Here is a 24936-nt window from a genome sequence, read left to right as displayed (position 1 = left end):
GTTATATATGTAACCAACCTCTTTCTGTTTTAAATCTCATTTATAAAATGGCTTTCAGTGATTATTTTATAAAAACTTAGTAAGTAAATCCTTTGTATTGCATTTAGGGGCAATTATTTTCTTTCTTTTTTTTATAAAAATTTTGTAATGTTTATTCATTTTTGAGAGAGAGAACGGGAGCAGGGGAGGGACAGAGAGAGACAGACAGACAGACAGAATCTGAATCAGGCTCCAGCTGCTAAGCTGTCATCACAGAGTCCGATTCTGGGCTTGAACTCATGGACCATGATATGACCTGAGCTGTAGTCAGACGCTCAACTGACTGAGCCACCCAGGTGCCAAAGGAGCAATTATTTTCTGAAAAAATAATTGACTGGTTTTCTAAAACTTAATAGTAACTAATCTAGTGATTTGACAATTTTCATAACTTATATCAGACAATCTAGACTTTAAAATAAAGACTGTAACAAGAGATGAAGAAGGGCATTATATCATAAATTAAGAGGTCTATCCACCAAGAAGATCTAACAATTATAAACTTTTATGCTCCAAATGTGAAGCACCCAAATATATAAATCAATTACAAACATAAAAATACTCATTGATAATAATACCATAACAGTAGGAGACTTCAACACCCCACATACAACAATGGACAGATGATCTAAGCAAAAAATCAAGAAGGAAACAATGGCTTTGAATAACACACTGGATCAGATGGACTTAACCGATATATCAGAATGTTTCATCCTAAAGTAGGGGAATACACATTCTTCTTCACTGCACATGGAATATTCCCCGGAATAGATCACATACTGGGACACAAATCAGCCCTTAACAAGTACGAAAAGATCAAGATCATACCATGCATATTGTTAGACCACAACACTGTGAAACTCAAAATCAACCAAAAAAAATTTGGAAAGATAACAAATACTTGGAGACAAATGACCACCCTACTAAAAAATGAATGGGCTAAGTAATTAAAGAGTAAATTAAAAAGTACATAGAAGCTATGAAAATAATAACACCACAGCCCAAAACCTCTGGAACATAGCAAAGGTGGTAATAAGAGGGAAGTATATACAATCCAGGCCTTCCTAAAGAAGAAAGAGAGGTCACAGATATACAACCTAACTTTACACCTTAAAGAGCTGGAAAAAAAGAAAACCAGCAAATAAAACCCAAAACCAGCAGAAGACAGGAAATAATAAAGATGAGAGCAGAAATCAATGCTATCAAAACCAAAAAAACAGTAGAACAGGTCAATGAAACCAGAAATTGGTTCTTTGAAAGAATTAACAAAATTGATAAACCCCTAGCCACTTTGATCGAAAAGAAAAAGGAAAGGACCCAAATAAATAAAATCAAGAATGAAAGAGGGAGTTCACAACCAACAGAGCAGAAATACAAACAATTAATAGGAGAATATTATGAGCAATTATACACCAGTAAAATGGGCAATCTGGAAGAAATAGACAAATTCCTAGAAACATATACACTACCAAAACTGAAACAAAAAGAAACAGAAAATTTGAACAGACCCATAACCAGGAAAGAAATCTCCCAAAAAACAAGAGTCTAGGGCCAGATGGCTTTCCAGGGGAATTCTACCAAATATTTTAAGAAGAGTACAGATTCTTTAAATACACCTATTCTCTTGAAACTGTTCCAAAAAATAGAAATGGAAGGAAAACTTCCAAACTCTTTCTATGAAGCCAGCATTACCTTGATTCCAAAACCAGACAGAGACCCCACTAAAAAGGAGAACTATAGACCAATTTCCCTGATGAACATGGATGCCAAAATCCTCAACAAGATATTAGCTAACTGGATCCAACAATACATTAAAAAAACTATTCACCAGGACCAAATGGGATATATACCTGGGATGCAGGGCTGGCTCAATATCCACAAAACAATCAGTGTGATACATCACATCAATAAAAGATAGGACAAGAACCATATGCTCCTCTCAATAGATGCAGAGGAAGCATTAGACAAAATACAGCATCCTTTCTTGATAAAAACCCTCAAGAAAGTAGGGATAGAAGGATCATACCTCAAGATCATAAAAGCCATATATGAATGACCCAACGCTAATATCATCCTCAATGGGGAAAAACTGAGAGCTTTCCGCCTGAGGTCAGGAACAATACAGGGATGTCCACTTTCACCACTGTTATTCAACATAGTATTAGAAGTCTTAGCCTCAGCAATCAGAAAACACAAAGAAAAAAAGGCATCCAAATTGGCCAGGAGGAGGTAAAACTTTCACTCCTCACAGATGACATGGTACTCTATATGGAAAACCCAAAAGATTCCACAAAAAAACTGTTAGAACTTATCCATGAATTGAGCAGTCACAGATATAAAAATCAATGCACAGATATCAGTTGCATTCCTATATACCAATAATGAAGCAACAGAAAGAGAAAGCAAGGAATCAATCCCATTTAAAATTGCACCAAAACCCATAAAATATCTAGGAATAAATCTAACCAAAGGGGTGAAAAATCTATACATTGAAAACTAGAGAAAGCTTATGAAAGAATTTGAAGAGGACACAAAGAAATGGAAAAATATTCCATGCTCCTGGATAGGAAGAACAAATATTGTTAAAATATCAATTACCAAAGCAATCTACATATTCAATGCAACCCCTATCAAAATAACACCAGCATTCTTCACAGAGCTAGAAAAATAATCCTAAAATTTGTATGGAACCAGAAAGGATCCTGAATAGTCAAAGAAATCTTGAAAAAGAAAACCAAAGCAGGAGGCATCACAATCCCAGACTTCAAGATGTATTACAAAGGTGTAATCATCAAGACAGTATGGTACTGGCACAAAAACAGACACTCAGATCAATGGAACAGAATAGAGAACCCAGAAATGGACCCACAAATATATGGCCAACTAGTTTTTAACAAAGCAGGAAGGAATATCCAATGGGAAAAAGACAGTCTCTTCAGCAAGCAGTGCTGGGAAAACTGGACAGTACCATGCAGAAGAATGAACCTGGACCACTTTCTTACACCATACACAAAAATAAACTCAAAATGGATGAAAGTCCTAAACGTAAGACAGGAAGCCATCAAAATCCTCGAGGAGAAAGCAGGCAAAAATCTCTTTGACCTCGGCCAAATCAACTTCTTACTCAACACATCTCTGGAGTCCAGGGAATCCAAAGCAAAAACGAACTATTGGGACCTCATCAAGATAAAAAGCTTCTGCACAGTGAAGGAAACAATCAGCAAAACTAAAAGGCAACCAACAGAATGGGAGAAGATATTTGCAAACGACATACCAGAAAGGATTAGTATTCAAAATCTATAGAGAACTTATCAAGCTCAACAGCCAAAAACAAATAATCCAGTGAGGAAATGGGCAAAAGACATGAATAGACACTTCTCCAAAGAAGACATCCAGATGGTCAACCGACACATGAAAAATGCTCAACATCACTCATCATCAGGGAAATACAAATCAAAACCACAATGAGATACCACCTTACACTTGTCAGAATGGCTAACATTCACAACTCAGGCAATGACAGATGTTGGCGAGGATGCAGAGAAAGAGGATCTCTTTTGCATTGTTGGTGGGAATGCAAGCTGGTGCAGCCACTCTGGAAAACAGTATGGAGGTTCCTCAAAATATTAAAAATAGAACTACCCTATGACCCAACAATTGCACTACTAGGTATTTATCCAAGGGATACAGGTATGCGTTTTTGAAGGGACACATGCACCCTAATGGTTATAGCAACACTATCAACAATAGCCAAAGCATGGAAAGAGCCCAAATGTCCATCGATGGATGAAAGGATAAAAAAGATGAATGGATAAAGAAATACGATGGAGTATTACTCGGCAATCAAAAAGAATGAAATCTTGCTATTTGCAACTACGTGGATGGAACTAGAGGGTATTATGGTAAGCAAAATTAGTCACAGAAAGACAAAAATCATATGACTTCACTCATCTGAGGACTTTAATATACAAAACAGATGAACACGAGGGAAGGGAAGCAAAAGTGATATATAAAAATAGGGAGGGAGACAAAACATAAGAGATGCTTAAATATAAAGAACAAACAGAGCGTTGCTGGAGGGGTTGTGCTTGGGGAGGATGGGCTAACTGGATGAGGGGCTTAAGGAATCTACTCCTAAAATCATTGTTGCACCATGTGCTAACTAACTTGGATGTAAATTATAAAAAATTCAAAAAAAATATTTTATCAAAAAAAAAGTTGTGGGTTTTTTTGGTTTGAATTTTATTTTTTATTTTGTATTTTAGAGAGGGAGAGAGAGCATGAGCAGGAGAGGGGCAGGGGGAGAGAGAGAGAATCCCAAGAAGGCCCCACTATCAGTGCCAAGCTCCATGTGGGGCTTGATCCCATGACCATGAGGAAAAACATAAGCTAAAATCAATAATTGGATGCTTAACTGACTGGGCCACCCAGGTGCCCCTGTGTTTTTGTTTTGTTTTTTTTAAAGTTCAACCAAAAAAACCCGGGAATAATAAGTTTGTTATTACTGACTATATAGCATCATATATTCAAAATCCACATTAATATTGAGAAATCCATTTCAAAATACACATGCAAAAGTTGTTTATTTGAAAAGGAAGCACTGTGAAATCGTTAATTTATATCTACTAGAAACAAGATTCTTCTGGAAAAAACTGACTTACCACAGTGTATACAAAAGAAATAAGGAGAAAAGATAAGGAAAATAAGAAATATATTATTTTGTTCCAGCTTTACTGTTAACTTAGAATACAGAAGGCAATGTTCTCCAAGATAATAATTGAGTTACAGCCTTTTCATCGGTTTGTACACTTGAATGACTCTCAACAGGATCAACATCAAATAATAAATAAAGGTATTAAATATGGGTTTCAAATTATTCAGTGAAAATGTAAAATTTCAGACAACCTAGGCATAATATATGTTGCATTTAGTCTCCTATGAGCTGACATGTTATTTGAATAATATATATAATTCATAACAAATTTACAGCTAAGGGAGTCATGCAATAATTAAAAGTAAATTGAGGGGCACCTGGGTGGCTCAGTCAGTTAAGCATAGGACTTTTAATTTTAGCTCAGTTCACGATCTCAGGATCGTGGGATCAAGCCCCTTGTAGGGCTCTGTGCTGACAGTACGAAGCCTATTTGGCATTCTCTTTCTTCCTCTTTCTTTCTGCCCGTCCCTCACTCATTCTCTCTCCTTCTCTGTCTCTCTCCATCTCAAATAAATAAGCATTAAAATTTTTTTAAATTAAATTGAAACAATTCTACTTGTTAATCTGTGCTTCTTAGAAACCATACGAGGAGCACATTTTCCTTCACTTCCCTCTTCATTATGGGCAGATATTGCACTTCTTTCTTCAGCTTTCCTTAAATTTGCCCTTCCAGCCTTACACCATTTTCATTCCGTTCTTCTCCTCTACTTCTTTCTACCACTGAATCATGAAAGCTCAAATATACGTATTTCATCATGATTGTCTGAAGCAAAGGAGGAGAAAAATCCAAGAAACCAGAAGTTCCTTCAGTAAGCACAGCAAACTTATTCAGATAGTAGTTAATTTAATCCAGGTTTAGAGTATTTCCACGCCTTTTATTATATTCAGGAGAGTTGCAACAGTTACACATTTTGAAAAACAAAACAGAACAACAACAAAAAAAGGAGAATGGAATGAGAACAAGATAGACAGGCCAAATGGAAAGCTACATGAGTGGTACAGGAAAGAGAAGGTTGATGGCCTTGGAGAAAGAGGAAGGAGAATGTGCAAGATCATACTAGTTTGGATGTACAGATGAGTGAGGGAATCATCATGGAAGTATTCACCAGGTTTAATAACTGGCTACGGTGACAGTTACTGACAGAACTAGAAGTAGAGGATGAATAAATTTGGAGGAAGAAATTTAGCAATACACAGATAAAGGCTAGAATGGATATGGGAGAGAGTTGTTTCAGGTGAAAGATAGTTGATAAGTCTGTATTTGTATGGGAAAAGTTCAGGAGAGAGAGAGAGATCAGATAATTAGGAGAGAGGGTAACTTAAATATAGTTATTACCACAGAGAATGTTATATTTTAAAGGTGAGAAGAGAGTTAAGTTTAACAAGGATCAGTATAGGGAATTTTTTCTCTCTCCCTCTCTCTGTCTCCCTCCCAGTTCCCACCCCTCCTCCTCTTTTTTATTTTTTCCTCCCTCTTTCTCTCTTTTAGCTGTGGGCTGTTTTCTATCCATTCTAGCAAGCTTAATCCAGCAATAAGGAAAACAAAAAGAGTCATGCTAAAGAGCCAGGACCTAAACATTGGGGCAGTCAAATCAGAAATGTAATCAGTATTTGCATGAACACAATTCAGACAAGATAATGAGGTGCTGAGGGAAAAAATTTAAAAACATAATTAAAGTTTTCACAGTTCGAATATAAAAGCCCAGACAATTATTCCATTTTGCTGTGGCAATTAAAATTGTTTTTATTTTCCTTTTTACAAGTATCTCATCTTCATGACTCTGATTTTTGAAAGAAAAATACTAATGTGGATTTCTTGTTATTGACTGGGAACTCGACAGGGTATGAACTGATACTGCTGATAATACTGCAATGATTCCCCGGCTCACAAATACCTGTATTTTGGTCTTTTTTTTCTCAGGTAACAGACAATTTCTACTAAAAATTATGTTTCTAGTTTTATATTTTGCAATTCTTATTTTAACATAAATATACTCTGCAGAGCACAGAGGTTCTTATATTGTTTTGTGGTAATGTCCATATTTCTAGTGGCAAAAATAGAAAATGAAACAGAACATTTGTAAGAGCAGGAGAAATAAAAATATCCTTACTCCTTACCTTTCATCAAATCACATAAAATTTACAACTTATGTTCACTTTAGGGCATTTTTGATAATAAAAGAATACTGCTATTAATTATACTAGAACAACGGGTAACACCTGAGAATCTCATGAACAAAACATTCTCCATCTTTAGAGTAACTAAAAGGCATTACAATATGCCTAAACCCCAATTCAACAATATCTGAACAAATCTGATCCAAGGTCTTTAAAGTAGGGTTGCCAGATAAAATATGAGAAGCCAAATTATATATGAACTTCAAATAAACAATGTATATACATTTTTAGATGAGTAAGCCCCAACTATTACATGGGTATATTTATACCACTAGAAACAAAAAGAAAAAGAGAGAGAGAAAGAAAAAGAAAGAGAGAAAGAAAAAGAGAAAGAAAGAAAGAAAGAAAGAAAGAAAGAAAGAAAGAAAGAAAGAAAGAAAGAAAGAAAAAGAGTACTAGTTAAATATCTGATTTAATACTAGTTAAATATCTGAGATTAAAATTTAACTGGGTCTCTGTATTTTTATTTGCTAAATCTGGCAACTTTATTACAATAAATCTCAAGAAAATAGTTTTGGTAGATCTAGTTTGTATTCAGATGAAATTGGAACAGGGAATATTCTGTGGCATTTTGTCTAACTTTTTAAAATGGTTTATAGCATGCATTTATAGATACGTTACTTAGTAAAAAAAGTAAAATTTACAACTCATAAAGTGGAATTTTCTTCATTGAAAATTCAACTCTTCTGTAAGTTTTCACTTGTTTTATTATGTATTCCCTGAATTACTGCAATTTTACTAATTCAAACCATAAGTTAGGTTTTAATTATGAGTAAAAAGCTGGGCAAGATTAGTGAATATTTAATCATTTTATCTGGAATATCCCTTTCCAGAGAAATGTGTCTAAGTTTCCTAGACACTGGTGTCTTTTTTATTATTTGAATTATTATGGTTCTTAATCATACAGTATAAATTGGGCAAGGTTATTAAATATTAACTGATTATTTGATCTTAATACTCTGGATTATGCCATGCCTGAGTAATTTAGTTGAGGGTCCCATGCTGTTCAAAGTAATACAGCTTATCTTCTATAAACAATGTAAGGATCACTTTTAAAACCTTGAAGAAGATAGGTTAGTAAGAAGAACGGAAGGAAATAAATAAACAGACAAATAAATAAATACATAAAAGAAAGGAAAAAGTCAAGATTTTTGATGTGATATATTTCATCTTATTCCCCAATCTCCTCATATCTAAAAAACAAAAAACAAAAACAAAAACAAATAATGTACATTTGACCAATTCAAAAGGCTTTCCTGTCTTAACAGCAGGCTTCATTCATGAACTCAGGTGATTTAGCTGTTTATTTCAATAGATTTTGTCCCAGGATCCTGCTCTCCCATACTGTGGAATTCTAGATTGTTCAAAGTGCTAAAATAAACTTAGGAAGCATCAGTTCCTCCAAATGTACTTTATTCTATTATCAGAGAAAATCTTTGGCTCACAGGGTCTAATTTTATCAGAATTAATTTACAAATGATTTCAGTTTAGCCTTTGAGAATTAAATAGAGAGTGCACATACAACTGTGATTATGATAAGGAGAGAGGCCACATTACTAAATTATTCCCTTACCATTTCAAAGAATGTATCAAATACTACCTTGAACTTTGAATTAAATGTGTAAATTTTACTTTTTTAATATATTTAATCATGTAAGCATCAATGTATTTAAATTTTGCAAGTTTAGACAGAAATTCATTTTATCACAAAAGATATTTTGATAATATTTAATTACTTTGTGTGAATATAACTACTAAATTATCACGAAACATCTACAAAGTGTAGATAAGAAATTATTTTGACCCTTCAGTGTTTTTTGGTTTATGTTTTTTAAAGAAGGCTTCACTTCTACTTGAGATCTTTGTCTTATCTGTGCAGATAAACAGTATTTGCTGCATGCTGCATATGCATATTCATATACTTATGTGTTTGCTGTATTGTAATGCAAAGAGTTTTTCTGTCTCCAATAAGTTCTGCAAAATTATAGCTGCTCAATATGTTACTTACTAAAGTAAGTGTTCCTTTCATTCTGTTTAAACTTTGCAAAGAACCAGTAGGTTAACTATGTATATTCTAACCCATTTAAAACCTGCTAAATACTCATGATTAATAGGTAAATATCTAGCATATTTATATATACTTCTATATATATTTATGTACCTATCAAGAATCATTGGTGTTTTATTCCAAATTTATTTAATCCAGTTGTACTTGTTATTTTATTTACAAAATATCAATATAAATAACAGTATTTCTAGAAAAAAATAACATACATTTTGGAAAGACATGATAAAGGAATTTGGAAAGATGACAGAGTGGGAGGACTCTGGGTCACTCTGTCCCGTGTTTACAACTAGATATCATCCACATCCAAGTCAATAAACTGGAGAGCAATCCAAAGACTGGCAGAACAAACTCCACAACTAGATATAGAGAAGAAGCTGCATTTGAAGGGTGAAGAAGTTTAGAAAGTCAGAGGGAGGCTGCCCACACGAGGAGGGAGATAACATGTTTGAGAGGGCAGAGAAATGGGCCCTTGCATCAAGGGGCTCATATGGGGAAGACTAATCCCCAAAATGTTTGGCTTTAAAAATCAGTGGGGCTGAATTCTATGAGTTTGTAAAACCAGCAAGACTTGGAGCCTGGAACTTTAAAAGTCAGCTGACTAAGCACTGGGCCAGCCTGGAGGGTCAGTGATAGCTGGGTCACTGCCCTTAAAGAGATAGCAGCCTGCATGGACAGGCAAAATAAAAATGGCAGTTTACACAATGCCAGAGGCAAGCAGGAGAAAGATCTGTTCATACTGATTTTGAAGTGTGTTGGGGGCTTCTCCAAAAATGAGGGAGCTGGCAGGCGCCATTTTCCTTGTCCCCCCTCCCCGGCAAAAATACAGAGCGATCTGCTGGAGAGCCCTGCATTGATACTGGCTACCTAATCTGCTAGCAGTCATGCCCACAAAGTTCTCCTGAAGACTCTCAACTCCAAGCCTGCTAGCCTTGGCCCTGAATTCAGGAAAATTCTGTTAAATACTCATGCAGGTCACACTGAGATGCCAGGTGCACAGCTGCCACCTCACACTGTGTCTAGCTACCATGCAGTGTCCAACTGCTATGCAGCACCCATCTCTCAGGCAGCACCAAACCACAGTTGCTGGGCCCAGCTTCACGCCACACTCAGCCCCACACCCCTGGCTGCCCCAGTGTGCAGCCACTGCAGCGCTTTGGGAGATCAGGCATAAGACTAGTGGCCCAGTGCAAATTTTGCTGACACTGATGCCCTGCTCTCCCCTGGCACACCCTCTCAGAACTGGCCTGCCTGGATTCCACTAATGCCACAAAGAGCAAGCACAACCCACAATATGCAGAGAGTCAGTGAGAGTGACTGCAGTGAAAGGAAATGGGGCTCACACAACAGCAGTGTGGCAGCAAAACACATATGATACTGTCCACAAGTGCCAGGTTCTGGTGAATAGGGAACACTACACCGCAGAGCACTACAGGATCTCTTCGTCATAAAGTCACTACTTGCAAGAGCAGAAGACATAGCTGACTTTCTTAACACAGAGAAACAGACAGAGGCAGACAAAATGAAGAGACAGAGAAATTTACGCCAAATGAAAGAATAGGATAAGACCACAGCCAGGGATCCAAGTAAAACAGATATAAGTAATATGCCTGATAGATAGTTTAAGCAATGATCATAAATATACTCAATGGACTGAAGAGAAGAGTGGGAGACGTGGGTGAGACTATGAAGACAGAGATAAGGAATAACATACAAGAGATAAAGAACTCAATAGATGAAATGAAAAAAAAAATGCTGGATAGAATGAACAGCAGGACGGAGGATGCAGAGGAATAAATTAGTGGCCTAGAAGAGTAATAGAAAGTAATCAAGCTGAACAAAAGTCAGAAAACTAATTGTGCAAAGCAAGAATAGACTTAGGTAACTCAGTGACTCCATCAAATATAACAACATTTGTATTATCAGAGTCCCAGAAGAGGAACAGAGAGTAAAGGGGGCAGAAAATTTATTTTAAGAAATAATTGCTGAAAACCGACCAATCTGGGGAAGAAAACAGATATCCAGAGCAAGGAGGCATAGAGAACTCCCATCAAAATCAATAAAAGCAGACCCACACCAAGACATATTTTAATTAAATTGGGATGATATATTCAACGTGATGAATGGGGAAAATCTCCAGCCAAGAATACTCTATCAAGTAAAGCTATCATTCAGGACAGCAGAGATAACAGATTGAAAGGTGATGGAGAAACATCTATCATGCAAATAGATGTCAAAAAAAAAAAAAAAAAGGCAGAGTAGTAATACTTATATCAGACAAAATAGACTTTAAAACAAAGACAGGACCAAGAGACAACAAAGGACGTACATAATGATAAGGGGACATCCAACAAGAAGATATAACAATTGTAAATATTTCTGCACCCTACAAAGAAGAACTCAAATACATAAAACAGTTAACAAAAAACATAAAATAATTAATCAATACTGATATAATATCAGTAGGGGACTTTAACACCTTATTTACATCAATGAACAGATCTTCTAAATAGAGAATCCAAACGAAACAATGGCTTTGAATGACACATGGAAGTAAATGGACTTAACAGACATATTCAGAAACTTCCATCCTAAAACAATATAATACACATTTTTTTCAAGTGCACACAGAGTATTCTCCAGAATAAGTCACATATTAGCCCACAGAATCAGCCTCAATAAATTCAAGAAGATGGAAATCATACCATGAAACTTTTTTGACAATGCTGTGAACTATAAGTCAACCACACGAAAAAATCCAGAATGACCACAAATACATGGAGGTTAATTAACATAATAATCAACAATAATGAGCCATCCAGGAAATCAAAGAAGAAATCAAAAAGTATATGGAAACAAATGAAAATGATAACACAATGGTCCAAAACCTTTCAGATACAGCAAAAGCAGTTCTAAGAGGGCAGTATATGGCAATAGAGGCCTACCTCAAGAAGCAAGAAAAATCTCAAACAACTTAATCCCACACCTAAAGGAGATGGGGGTGGGGGTGAACAAGAAACAAAATGTAAAACCAGCAGAAGGAAATAATGAAGATCAAAGCAGAAATAAATAATATAGTAACTAAAAAAATCAATAGAACAGAGCAATGGAACTAGCTAATTCTTTGAAAAATCTCTAGTCAGACTTATAAGAAAGAGAGACAGAAGGAGAGAATGGACTCAAATAAGTAAAATCACAAGTGAGAGAGGAGAAATGACAACACCATGGAATTACCAACTATTATAAGAGAAAATTATGAACAACTATATGCCAACAAACTGAACAACCTAGAAGAACTGGATAAATTCCTATAAACTCCAAAAACTGAAACAGAAAGAAACAGAAAATTTGAGCAAATTGATTACCAGCAAAGATATTGAATCAGTGTTCAAAAAACTCCCAACAAATAAAAGTCCACAACCAGATGGTGTCACAGGTGAATTCTACCCAATATTTAAAGAAGATTTAATACCTACTTTTCTCAAACTACTCCAAAATATAGAAGAGGAAGGAAAACTTCCAAATATATTCTTGAGGCCAGCACTATCCTGATACTAAAAAAGGAGAAAACACCACTAAAAAAAGAGAATTACAGGCCAATATCCCTGATGAATGTAGATGCAAAAATCCTCAATAAAATACTAGCAAAACTAATCCCACAATACATTAAAAATATCATACACCAGAATCAAGTAGGATTTATTCCTGGGTTGCAAGTATGCAATATTCTCAATCAATATTCTCAAATTAATCAATGTGATACATCACATCAATAAGAGAAAGAATAAGAACGATACATTCATTTCAATTGGTGCAAAAAAAGAAAAAAAGTGTTTGACAAAGTGCACACCCACCCCCAATAAAAACCCTCAAAGAGGAGGTTTAGAGGGAACATATGTCACTGTAATAAAGGCTCTGTATGAAAAACCCATCAGCCTCAATGGGGGGAAAAATAGAGCTTTATCCACAAGGTCAGGAAGAAGACAAGGATGTCCACTATTACTACTTTTATTCAACATAGTACTTGGAGTCCTAATCAGAGCATTCAGACAGCTTATGCTGTCTGAAGTAAAAGGCATCCAAACTGTAATGAAGAAATAAAACTTTCACTATTTGCAGATGACATGATACTATATATAGAAAACCATAAAGACCACCAAAAAACTGCCAGAGCTAATAAATGAATTCAGCAAAGGTGCAGGATACAAAACCGATGTATAGAAATCTGTTGCATTTCCATAAACCAATAATGAAGCAGCAGAAAGAGATATTAAGAAGACTATCCCATTTATAATCGCACCAGAAATAACAATACCTAGGAATAAATCTAATCAAAGGGGTGAAAGACCTATACTCTGAAAAGTATAAAACACTGATAAAAGAAACTGAAGAGTACACAAAGAAATAGAAAGATATTGCATGCTCATGGACTAAAAGAAAAAATATTATTAAAATGTCTATACTACCCAGACATCTACACATTTAATGAAACCCCTATCAAAATACCAGCAGCATTTTTCACAGAACTAGAAGAATCCTAAAATTTGTATGTAACCACAAAAGACCCCCAATAGCCAAAGAAATCTTGAAAAAGAAAAGCAAAATTGGAGTTATCACAATTCTGGACTTCAAGTTATATTGCAAACCTGCAGTAATCAAACGAGTATGGTACTGGCACAAAAACAGACACACAAAACAACAGAACAGAATAGAAAATCCAGAAAAGAACCTATAACTATATGGTCAATTAATCTTTGAAAAGCAGGAAAGAATTTCCAATGGAAAAAAGACTGTCTTTACAACCAATAGTGTTGGGAAAACTGGACAGCAACATCCAAAAAAAAGAAAAAAAGAAAAAAAAAGAAAAGAAAAGAAACTGGACCACATACACAACCATACACAAAAATAAATTCAAAATGGATTAAACACCTAAATATGAGACATGAAGCCATAAAAATCCTAGAAGGAAATACAGGCAGTAATGTCTCTGACAACAACCACAGCAATTTTTTCTAGATGTATCTCCTGAGGCAAGGGAAACAAAAGCAAAAATAAACTATTGGGGCTACATCAAAATAAAAAGTTTCTGCACAGCAAAGGAAACAATCAACCAACTAAAAGGCAACCTACAGAATGGGAGAAGATATTTTCAAAGGACATATCTGATAGAAGAGTTAGTATACAAAAATACATGAAGAACTTATAAAACTCAACACCCAAAAAACAAATAATCCAACTAATAAATGGGTAGAAGACAAGAACAGATATTTCTCCAAAAAAGACACATGAAATAATGTCCATCATCACCGTCAGGGAAATGTGAATCAAAACTACAATGTGATTATCACCTCACACCTTAGAATGACTAAAATCAACAATACAAGAAATGACTGGTGCTGGGAAGGACGTAGACGAAAAGGAACCCTTGTGTATTGCTGGTGAGAGTGCAAACTGGTGCAGGCACTGTGGAGAATATGGAGGTTCCTCAAAAAGTTAGAAATCAAACTAACCTAAGATCCATCAATTGCATTACTAGGTATTTACCCAAAGAATTAAAAAACACTAATTCTAAGGATATGTACACCCTTATGTTTATAGCAGCATTATTTATAATAGCCAAGTTATGGAAGCAGCCCAAGTGTCCATTAACTGATGCATGGATAAAGAAGAGATGTTATGTATATATGTGTACATACAATGGAATACTATTCAGTGATAAAAAATAATAAAATCTTGCAATTTACAATGCAATGAATGGAGTTGAGAGTATAATCCTAAGTGAAATAAGTCAGAGAAAGACAGATACTATATGATTTCACTCCTATGTGGAATTTAAGAAACAAAACAAATAAAGAAAAAAAAAAAAGAAAAGAAAGAGAGAAACCAGGAAAGAGATTATAGAAAACAAACAAAGTTACCAGAGGGGAGGAGGAGATGTGTTAAATAGGTGGTGGGGATTAGGGAATGCATTTGTTGTGATGAGCGCCAGGTGATGTATGGAACCATTGAATCACTATGTTGTATACTCAAAACTAATATAATACTGTATCTTAACTCACTGTAATTAGAATGAAAACTTAAAAAAGATGATAAAAGCCAGTCATAAAAATATATAAAAAAACAAAAGTACTGTGTGTCAATTTTAAGTAAAAAATCTTAAATTTATGTTTTTTTTTTTTTTTTTTTTTTAATAAATTTTTTTTTTTTCAACGTTTATTTATTTTTGGGACAGAGAGAGACAGAGCATGAACGGGGGAGGGGCAGAGAGAGAGGGAGACACAGAATTGGAAACAGGCTCCAGGCTCTGAGCCATCAGCCCAGAGCCCGACGCGGGGCTCGAACTCACGGACAGCGAGATCGTGACCTGGCTGAAGTCGGACGCTTAACCGACTGCGCCACCCAGGCGCCCCTTAAATTTATGTTTTAAGTAAAAATCCTGCACATTTTAAAACTTAAATCTTTTGATAGACATTTAGGCTCTTTCCATAATTTGGCTATTAAGTGAAATAAGTCATATAGAGAAAGATAGATACCGTATGTTTTCACTCTTATGTGGATCCTGAGAAACTTAACTGAAGACCATGGGGGAGGGGAGGAAAAAAAAAAAGAGAGGGAGGGAGCCAAACCATAAGAGACTCTTAAAAACTGAGAACAATCTGAGGGTTGATGGGGGTGGGAGGGAGGGGAGGGTGGGTGGTGGGCACTGAGGAGGGCACCTGTTGGGATGAGCACTGGGTGTTGTATGGAAACCAATTTGAGAATAAATTTCATATTAAAAAATAATAAATAGATAAATAAATAAATAAATAAATAAATAAATATTAAATCTTTAATTCTGTACTTTAAACAATATCTTCAATCAGCAATCACCAAAAATAGTAGTGCCAAATGCCTTGAACAAAACAGTTTCAGGAAAGAAAGGTTACTTAATGCCACCCTTTTTTTCTGTTTTAGATTTTTTTCTAGTAAAGTTAATACATTTTAGCTCCAAAAAGTAGACTGCTAACAGATTATCATGGCATTTAAAAATAAAATGTGAGTGAAAGGAGGCCTATGACCTACTTACGATGTTATAGCATTGGAAAATCGACAAGAAAAATAAATACAATAGAAAATGTATTTTCTATTTTGTCTAAGATTTCCCAGAAAATAAGTATAAAATATTTTTGCATCAGTGTCACAGTAAACTTATCTTACAAAATTATTTGTTCTTAATTTTATATTAAATCAGCCCATCATGCATACTACAGAAGTTATTTGATTGATGGTTGTATAATATTCGCAACTTGTTTTTATCCTTTCTTCCTTTTCTAAACAAAACTACTTCCCAGGTTGTCTTTCCACAGGGAGAGTGAGAGATTAACATAAAGCATGCCCTTTAAAAGAAAAATGATGTTTTTCCTGTATATTTCCGAATATATCTAATATTAAGGAAACAAAAGAATCAGAATATAAGGAACTATTATTGTCAACCATCTGTTGGATATATAATGTCAGATGTAATGAGGTAATTCCCAGTCCAGTTATCAATCTTCTTCGTGAATATGCCTATTTATTTATTGGCAGCAAAGTGTCAAATAGAGGTAAAAAAAAAAAAAAAGAAAGAAAGAATGGGAGACAATCTAAATAAATAAAGAAATGATAATTCAATTATAATTTCAGGGACTTAAAATGGTCATTGTTCACATATAATATTCTATTTGAAACAAATCCATACACTTAATGTTTAAGTTTCTGTTTATATGATTTATATTATCACAGATTAATGACTCTAGATTTAAACTGCTTCATCACAAACAGAAGAAAATGTCAGAAGTATTGCTGCTTACTCTTATGAAATCATCATTATGGTCAAAATAAAGAAAAGCAAGAAAGCCAAGCAAATTACAACATTTTTATGTATTTTACCATTGGTTTTATTTATGATCTTTGCCACCATCATGCTTCTGTATTTAAATATTTAAATTTAAATATCAAAATGCATTTTTTCAATTAATTAATAATATGTATTATGACAAATTACATTTGTCCTGTCTTCCCCAATAATACTAGAGCAAGATAATTAAGAGATTTTCAAGGTAAGTATTTTGTTTTCATCCTTTATGAAGCAAATCACTAAATATCATAAAGTTGTCTACTAATTGACACTTTTCTTTAGTTTTTTTAACTAAGCTTTTTTTTAAACTAAAACTTCTTTGTGTTGATAAAATAGTTTTTTAACTGAACTGTGGAGTTGTTTATTTGAATCGATGTGATAAAATGTCACATAATTACATAATAAACTTATGAAAAATTTAGTAGGACTTCTGATTTCAGCTCTGATATTTAAAGAGCTTGGAAGTCATCATTTATATCCTAACAACAACAACAGCAGCAGCAGCAACAAAAGCAGATACAAACTGAAAACATTCATCAAAATTGAAGTTGCAGGGCAAACTGCCATCCCAAAATCTGGAGAGACAGGTGCAAACAGAGGCTCAAATACTAAGGTGAGTTTACCTGGGAATGAACAGCTGGAGTTAGAAACTAGTAGAAACACCCAAATAGTAACTTTAGGCATTGCTGGAGGCACCAAGTTGACTAGCATTAGAGTTAGTGACAGATGGAGGCCTGCAAACCTGTGACATACCCACAATTTTGTTGCTTTTACCTCCAGAAATTGCACTCAGTTCTCACATTGAAGAGTCAAGAAAAACCCTCAAGAGGTGGCGATATGTAACCTCAGTGACAGGAGCAGGGAGTATGTGGCCAAGTGGAAATGCACCCAGAGCTCTTTCCATAAGAAAGGCAATCTCAACAGGAGAAAAGAATTTACCACATTGTTAACCCACCTGAAGGGTTTCAGCATTTGTTAGATATCTGTTTCACCAAAAGGAGAAGAGGAAGCTGAGCAATCCTTGTGAAGGTCACAGCCTAGGAACACAGGCCCAGTAAAAGACTGATATTTAATCAGAAGATAAGAAAACAAGGTTTCACTTCTTTCTGTACCTTACTTCCACATCAACACAGCTGCAGAATAATAACAGTTAATCGCATCTGAAACAACAGTGAGGTGCAGATATTATTTAAGAAGGAGTTTTTAGGAAAACGAAAGGACAACTGGTGAGACACAAATATAGACACAAGAGAAAGCAGAAGCCTGTGACATTAAAAGCTGGAGTACATATGAATCACAGCTGGACTTCTATCCAGATTCACATAAAACCACTAACGACTATTTATCTTAGTCCCTATTAACTGGTACACCATGTCCAATTTTTAACAAAAATAATTACAATGTGTGCTAAAAGAAAGTAAAAACACAGTCTGAAGGGACAAAGATTGGAACCACATATGATCCAGCTTTATCACATAGAGAAGATTATCACATAGAGAAGTTAAAGTAACTATGATTAATATCTCAAGGGTCTATAGAAAAAAAATAGACATGTGAAAGTACATAAGTAATACAAGCAGAGACATGAAAACTGTGAGACAAAAGGAACTGCTAGCAAATAAAAGCATGGTAATACATAGGAGAATGTTAGTGATAGGATTATCAGCAGACTGGATACAGACAAGGAAGGAATCAATGAGCTTCAATGAGCTTCGAAACCTGTCAATAGGAATTGCCTAAACTGGAAAACAAACTAAAAAAAAAAAATAATTAAAAAACAAAACAACAGAATATCCAAGCACTGTGGTGCAATTTGAAAAGTCATAACACATGTAACAGGACTGCCAGGATGACAAAAGAGAAACAATGTAGAAGATTTACTGGACAAATAATGACAAATAATGTTATAAAGTTTGTGATATACACATGCAATAAATTCAGAAAGCTCAAGAAATCAGTAACAAAGGTAAAAATCCAAACCTAGGTGTGTCATATTCAAGCTGCAGAAAAACCAAGACAATGACAAAAGTATTTAAAGCAGTCAAACAGTAAAAAAAGAATCATAATTTTGGAGGAACAAGGATAAGAGTTACATCAGATTTCTCAACAGAAACCATTCAAGAAAGAGGAAAGTGAAACATTAAAGAGTTAAAGAAAAACATATTTTTTAAAAAATGCACCAAGCTGGAATTTTATAACCAGCGAGCATCCTTCAAAAGTGATGAAGAAATACTTTTTCAGATAAGCAAAACTTGAGAGAACTCATTGACAGCAGACCTGCACTGTAAGAAATGTGAATAGAAGTTCTTCAAGGACATGAAAGTAATAACACAAAACAAAAGCATAGTGAGAAGTCTTATTATACACAGTAGGAGAGTTATAATCAAGAAGATAGACAAGAGCAAAGTTGGAGAAAGACATAGATTAATCAGATCCTTCATCCACTGCTGGTGGATATTTAATATGGTATATCTACTTGAAAAACATTTTGTAAGTTCCTCAATAAATTAAATATAGAGTTATAATTTGACCATGCAATTTCATTCGCAGTTATATGACCAAGTTCATTGCAAACATGTTCATGCAAACACCTGTAAAGACATATTTATAACAACATTATGGTAACAAAGCGGAAAAGGAAAGCAAATTCATAAAGTGATGATTGGATAATCTAACCGTGTCAGTGACAAGACAATGGGCTGTTATCCAGCCAATAAAAGAATGATATATGTTACAACATTGATGAACCTGAAAACATTAAAGTGAAAGAAGCCAAAAACCAAAGACCATGTATTGTACAATTGCAATATATATAATGTTTAGAACAGGCAAATTCACAGAGATAGGAAGTAAATTAGTGGTTTCCAGGGGTAAGTAAGTGTAAGAGGTCTAGGAACTGACTTCTAAGAAGTCTGAGTTTTCTTTTCTGGTAATGATCATTTCCTATAATCACAGAGTGGCAATAATTGCACTTGTAAATATATTAAAATGATTTGTACACTTTAAAATGGTGAATGAATTGTTATGTGCATTAATAAATTAGCACAATGAGATATCACTACATGTCTGTTAAAATTCTTTAAAAAGTCAACACAAAACAAAAAATAAAATAAGTCCATAAAAATTATAAAATATAAGATGATTTATTTACTTTAATGATTATAGATTATTTTAAAAAGTAGAAATGCTAAGCCAAATCATTTCATTGATAATTTTTTATTGTTTCATTAATCATCAAGCATGGAAAAGTAAACCTACTCAAAATTATTTAGAACAGATAGGGGGAAGATGGCGGCGTAGGAGGACGCTGGGCTCACCGCGCGTCCTGCTTATCAATTAGATTCCACCTACACCTGCCTAAATAACCCAGAAAACCGCCAGAGGATTAGCAGAACGTAGTCGCCGGAGCTAAGCGCAGACGAGAGGCCCACGGAAGAGGGTAGGAAGGGCGGCAAGGCGGTGCGCGCTCCACGGACTGGCGGGAGGGAGCCGGGGCAGAGGGGAGGCTCGCCGGCCAAGCAGAGCCCCCCGAGTCTGGCGGGCAAAAGCGGAGGGGCCTGACGGACTGTGTTCTGACAGCAAGCGCGACTTAGCGTCTGGGAGGTGATAAGTTAAGAGCTCTGCTCGGAAAGCGGTAAGGCTGGAGGACAAAGGGAGGGAGAGCTGCTGAGCCCCCGGACGACAGAGCTCAGTTTGGTGGGGAACAAAGGCGCTCGCCAGCGCCATCTCCCCCGCCCATCCCCCAGCCAAAATCCCAGAGAGAACCAGTTCCTGCCAGGGAACTTGCTCGCTCCGCGCAAACACCCAACTCTGTGCTTCTGCGGAGCCAAACCGCCGGCAGCGGATCTGACTCCCTCCCGCTGCCACAGGGCCCCTCCTGAAGTGGATCACCTAAGGAGAAGCGAGCTAAGCCTGCCCCTCCTGCCCCTGTGCACCTTGCCTACCCACCCCAGCTAATACGCCAGATCCCCAGCGTCACAAGCCTGGCAGTGTGCAAGTAGCCCAGACGGGCCACGCCACCCCACAGTGAATCCCGCCCCTAGGAGAGGGGAAGAGAAGGCACACGCCAGTCTGACTGTGGCCCCAGTGGTGGGCTGGGGGCAGACATCAGGCCGGACTGCGGCCCCGCCCACCAACTCCAGTTATACACCACAGCACAGGGGAAGTGCCCTGCAGGTCCTCACCACGCCAGGGACTGTCCAAAATGACCAAGCGGAAGAATTCCCCTCAGAAGAATCTCCAGGAAATAACAACAGCTAATGAGCTGATCAAAAAGGATTTAAATAATATAACAGAAAGTGAATTTAGAAAAATAGTCATAAAATTAATTGCTGGGCTTGAAAACAGTATAGAGGACAGCAGAGAATCTCTTGCTACAGAGATCAAGGGACTAAGGCACAGTCACGAGGAGCTGAAAAATGCTTTAAATGAAATGCACAACAAAATGGAAACCACCACAGCTCGGATTGAAGAGGCAGAGGAGAGAATAGGTGAACTAGAAGAAAAAGTTATGGAAAAAGAGGAAGTTGAGAAAAAGAGAGATAAAAATCCAGGAGTATGAGGGGAAAATTAGAGAACTAAGTGATACACTAAAAAGAAATAATATACGCATAATTGGTATCCCAGAGGAGGAAGAGAGAGGGAAAGGTGCTGAAGGGGTACTTGAAGAAATTATAGCTGAGAACTTCCCTGAACTGGGGAAGGAAAAAGGCATTGAAATCCAAGAGGCACAGAGAACTCCCTTCAGACGTAACTTGAATCGATCTTCTGCACAACATATCATAGTGAAACTGGCAAAATACAAGGATAAAGAGAAAATTCTGAAAGCAGCAAGGGGTAAACGTGCCCTCACATATAAAGGGAGACCTATAAGACTCGTGACTGATCTCTCTTTTTAAACTTGGCAGGCCAGAAAGAGTTGGCACGAGATTTTCAGTGTGCTAGACAGAAAAAATATGCAGCCGAGAATCCTTTAGCCAGCAAGTCTGTCATTTAGAATAGAAGGAGAGATAAAGGTCTTCCCAAACAAACAAAAACTGAAGGAATTTGTCACCACTAAACCAGCCCTACAAGAGATCCTAAGGGGGACCCTGTGAGACAAAGTACCAGAGACAACACTACAAGCATAAAACATACAGACATCACAATGACTCTAAACCCGTATCTTTCTATAATAACACTGAATGTAAATGGATTAAATGCGCCAACCAAAAGACATAGGGTATCAGAATGGATAAAAAAACAAGACCATTCTATTTGCTGTCTACAAGAGACTCATTTTAGACCTGAGGACACCTTTAGATTGAGAGTGAGGGGATGGAGAACTATTTATCATGCTACTGGAAGCCAAAAGAAAGCTGGAGTAGCCATACGTATATCAGACAAACTAGACTTTAAATTAAAGGCTGTAATAAGAGATGAAGAAGGACATTATAGAATAGTTACAGGGTCTATCCATCAGGAAGAGCTAACAATTATAAATGTCTATGCGCCGAATACCGGAGCCCCCAAATATATAAAACAACTACTCATAAACATAAGCAACCTTATTGATAAGAATGTGGTAATTGCAGGGGACTTTAACACCCCACTTACAGAAAGGGATAGATCATCTAGACACACGGTCAATAAAGAAACAAGGGCCCTGAATGAGACATTGGATCAGATGGACTTGACAGATATATTTAGAACTCTGCATCCCAAAGCAACAGAATATACTTTCTTCTCGAGTGCACATGGAACATTCTCCAAGATAGATCATATACTGGGTCACAAAACAGCCCTTCATAAGTTTACCAGAATTGAAATTATACCATGCATACTTTCAGACCACAACGCTATGAAGCTTGAAATCAACCACAGAAAAAAGTCTGGAAAACCTCCAAAAGCATGGAGGTTAAAGAACACCCTACTAACGAATGAGTGGGTCAACCAGGCAATTAGAGAAGAAATTAAAAAATATATGGAAACAAACGAAAATAAAAATACAACAATCTAAACGCTTTGGGACGCAGCGAAGGCAGTCCTGAGAGGAAAATACATTGCAATCCAGGCCTATCTCAAGAAACAAGAAAAATCCCAAATACAAAATCTAACAGCACACCTAAGGGAAATAGAAGCAGAACAGCAAAGACACCCCAAACCCAGCAGAAGAAGAGAAATAATAAAGGTCAGAGCAGAAATAAACAATATAGAGTCTAAAAAAACTGTAGAGCAGATCAACGAAACCAAGAGTTGGTTTTTTGAAAAAATAAACAAAATTGACAAACCTCTAGCCAGGCTTTTCAAAAAGAAAAGGGAGATGACCCAAATAGATAAAATCATGAATGAAAATGGAATTATTACAACCAATCCCTCAGAGATACAAACAATTATCAGGGAATACTATGAAAAATTATATGCCAACAAATTGGACAACCTGGAAGAAATGGACAAATTCCTGAACACCCACACTCTTCCAAAACTCAATCAGGAGGAAATAGAAAGCTTGAACAGACCCATAACCAGCGAAGAAATTGAATCGGTTATCAAAAATCTCCCAACAAATAAGAGTCCAGGACCAGATGGCTTCCCAGGGGAGTTCTACCAGATGTTTAAAGCAGAGATAATACCTATCCTTCTCAAGCTATTCCAAGAAATAGAAAGGGAAGGAAAACTTCCAGACTCATTCTATGAAGCCAGTATTACTTTGATTCCTAAACCAGACAGAGACCCAGTAAAAAAAGAGAACTACCGGCCAATATCCCTGATGAATATGGATGCAAAAATTCTCAATAAGATACTAGCAAATCAAATTCAACGGCATAAAAAAAGAATTATCCACCATGATCAAGTGGGATTCATTCCTGGGATGCAGGGCTGGTTCAACATTCGCAAATCAATCAACGTGAAACATCACATTAACAAAAAAAAAAGAGAAGAAACATATGATCCTGTCAATCGATGGAGAAAAGGCCTTTGACAAAATCCAGCACCCTTTCTTAATAAAAACCCTTGAGAGAGTCGGGATAGAAGGAACATACTTAAAGATCATAAAAGCCATTTATGAAAAGCCCACAGCTAACATCATCCTCAACGGGGAAAAACTGAGAGCTTTTTCCCTGAGATCAGGAACACGACAGGGATGCCCACTCTCACCGCTGTTGTTTAACATAGTGCTGGAAGTTCTAGCATCAGCAATCAGACAACAAAAGGAAATCCAAGGCATCAAAATTGGCAAAGATGAAGTCAAGCTTTCGCTTTTTGCAGATGACATGATATTATACATGGAAAATCCGATAGACTCTACCAAAAGTCTGCTAGAATTGATACATGAATTCAGCAAAGTCGCAGGATACAAAATCAATGTACAGAAATCAGTTGCATTCTTATACACTAACAATGAAGCAACAGAAAGACAAATAAAGAAACTGATCCCATTCACAATTGCACCAAGAAGCATAAAATACCTAGGAATAAATCTAACCAAAGATGTAAAGGATCTGTATGCTGAAAACTATAGAAAGCTTACGAAGGAAATTGAAGAAGATTTAAAGAAATGGAAAGACATTCCCTGCTCATGGATTGGAAAAATAAATATTGTCAAAATGTCAATACTACCCAAAGCTATCTACACATTCAATGCAATCCCAATCAAAATTGCACCAGCATTCTTCTCGAAACTAGAACAAGCAATCCTAAAATTCATATGGAACCACAAAAGGTCCCCGAATAGCCAAAGTAATTTTGAAGAAGAAGACCAAAGCAGGAGGCATCACAATCCCAGACTTTAGCCTCTACTACAAAGCTGTCATCATCAAGACAGCATGGTATTGGCACAAAAACAGACACATAGACCAATGGAATAGAATAGAAACCCCAGAACTAGACCCACAAACGTATGGTCAACTCATCTTTGACAAAGCAGGAAAGAACATCCAATGGAAAAAAGGCAGCCTCTTTAACAAATGGTGCTGGGAGAACTGGACAGCAACATGCAGAAGGTTGAAACTAGACCACTTCCTCACACCATTCACAAAAATAAACTCGAAATGGATAAAGGACCTGAATGTGAGACAGGAAACCATC

At 36.2% G+C, this 24936-nt stretch overlaps 1 long non-coding RNA gene across 1 annotated transcript; it reads right to left on the bottom strand.

Annotated features, from left to right (window-relative positions):
* Positions 1–649: 649 nt before the first annotated feature.
* LOC123592475 lies at positions 650–24936 on the bottom strand. The gene is made up of 3 exons (XR_006709885.1): positions 24926–24936; positions 10226–10240; positions 650–750 (listed from the first exon to the last, which is right to left on the bottom strand). It is a non-coding gene; the product is annotated as an uncharacterized LOC123592475 (long non-coding RNA).

This window comes from Leopardus geoffroyi, chromosome A1 (assembly GCF_018350155.1).
Source record: "Leopardus geoffroyi isolate Oge1 chromosome A1, O.geoffroyi_Oge1_pat1.0, whole genome shotgun sequence".
In the NCBI taxonomy this organism is placed as follows: domain Eukaryota; kingdom Metazoa; phylum Chordata; class Mammalia; order Carnivora; family Felidae; genus Leopardus; species Leopardus geoffroyi.
Note: the sequence above shows the minus strand (reverse complement) of the source record. Positions and strands in the feature narration are given on the sequence as shown.